Source organism: Gossypium arboreum, chromosome 5 (assembly GCF_025698485.1).
Source record: "Gossypium arboreum isolate Shixiya-1 chromosome 5, ASM2569848v2, whole genome shotgun sequence".
NCBI classification, from domain to species: domain Eukaryota; kingdom Viridiplantae; phylum Streptophyta; class Magnoliopsida; order Malvales; family Malvaceae; genus Gossypium; species Gossypium arboreum.
The window spans coordinates 60,658,800-60,660,773 of record NC_069074.1 but is presented as its reverse complement, the minus strand read 5'-3'; the positions used below and the strand labels follow the sequence as shown (position 1 = coordinate 60,660,773).

General features: G+C 35.2%; 1 non-coding gene across 1 annotated transcript; it reads left to right on the top strand.

The window, feature by feature from the left end:
* Window positions 1-380: 380 nt before the first annotated feature.
* On the top strand, window positions 381-485 carry LOC128293596 (small nucleolar RNA R71). Its single transcript, XR_008283777.1, has one exon. It is a non-coding gene; the product is annotated as a small nucleolar RNA R71 (small nucleolar RNA).
* The last annotated feature ends 1,489 nt before the right edge of the window (window positions 486-1,974 follow it).

The window sequence follows — 1,974 nt, the reverse complement described above, 5'->3', positions numbered from 1 at the left end:
TGTATGTATTCGAATAGGGATTTCCACTCCTATTTTTGATGTAGTTTACATCCTTGGTAGGATTATTAATATAGTGGAAGAGTGGTTTGTCTCCTCTGTAAATAGGTGGTGCATTCTTTTCAGCCTCTATTCGGTTGATTCTGTCCACTAATTGTTAATATCTATCATCTTCCTAAACAACCTTCACCGTTGATGGTCTTTGGCCATGTGTATAATGTTTAGTTGGCCACTGGCAGGAATTCATTGCCATAGTTTTTATTAATTTGTAAGCATCCTCATACGTTCTGTTAAATAAAGCTCCCCTTACTGCTCCATCTAATCCTAACCTCTAATGCACATCCAACTCGTTGTAGAAAATTTACAGTTGTAACCACTCAAGCAATCCATGGTATGGGCATTTTTGAATTAGTGTCTTAAAACACTCCCATGCTTTGTGAAAGTTTTCCTTTCAAACTGCTTGAACATTGAAATTTCCATTCTTAGCTGGACGTTCTTGCTGATGGGGAAAAAAGTTTGTCCCATGTCATGATTGTTCCTGGTGCTTACGAATCTAGCCAAGAAAAGGCGTCATCGATTAATGAAAAGGGGAAACGGATAGAATCATTAGTGATCCCATTTATTTGAAGGTATCACAAAGCTGGAGGAACCATTTTAAATGCTAACACGAATCCTCTGTCATTGTTTCATGAAACTGTAAATTATTCTAGATCATAGCTAGCTTAATCTCGAAATTATTGTTTATGATAGCTGGGCTCGTTATACTCCCTTGAACCATATCCATATTTGGTAGGACATACTTTTTTAGAGTGCCTCTCATTACACGCTATATTTATATTTACAGGTAGTTGTGGTGGTGGTAGTGGATCTTCTAGCTTGTTATTGTTAACCACGTCGAATAATGAATTCCTATGTGGTGGTAGATTCCCTCCAACAGGTAATTGATTTTGTATTGGCTACTACTGTTTTTGCTGTTGTTGTCGAGGATTTCATCAAATTATTCCCTCCGAATCTGTGATTGGCTCTATAGGTGTTCCCCTAGTACGAGTCATACACTAAACCCAAAAAGGTAAAATTAGTAGAAAACAAGAAAATTAAATTCGTAACTATAACCTAAAATTTTCCTAATTATTCTATTAGTATGTAAAAAAACTCATTTAGTGATGTTGTCTCCCCAGCAACGGCACCAACAACTTCACTGCCTTAGGACATACCAATGTCTAGAGTAGAAATCCTACACAAAATATGGGAAAAACAATATTTTCAAGTATACAGGTCAGGTTGTAATATGGTTACAACGGAGTAGGTAAGTACTTTGAGGATCGTACCTAAGGGAGGCAAGCAGTAAATTAATTCTAATTTAAACATAAATAGATCTAACTAGAACTTTAATCGAATTATAATACGAAGAATTAAAAAGAAGGTTTTTGATAAACTATACTAAAAATTATAAGAAAGGAAATAAAAGGAAATTAAATAAATGAAAAACAAGAAATCAAATAATCGAATATGTATCAAATCTAGGTATGGGTGATAAATCAATTGTCACCTCAGGTTTTCTTGTTCAATCAACTAGTCAATCCCTAGCAGGATCTTTTGATGCGTCCACTAAAAGACTGAGTTGGCAAGAACTACTTATTTTCTGACCTCACAGTCCAGACCGGTTCAAAGTTAAGATTTTCATGGATAAGCCATTCAAAATATGGGTTAATTCCCACCTTGATGACTTGCCAAGGTTGCCAGGCCTAGGGTTTAGATTCTTTTTTTCCTAAACAATTGATCTGTTAAGAAATCCCTACAAAATAGTTAATTATTCATACCTCCACTCGCTAATCTCCCACAGGAGGATTAGTTCCTCATGGATCTAATAAACAATATAAACTTGAATGAAAGAATAAACATACAGAACAATTCAGGAATAGAGTTTAAAAGAAGCCTGATTTGTATTATGCACAGAATTCTCACAGAGTTTGACAG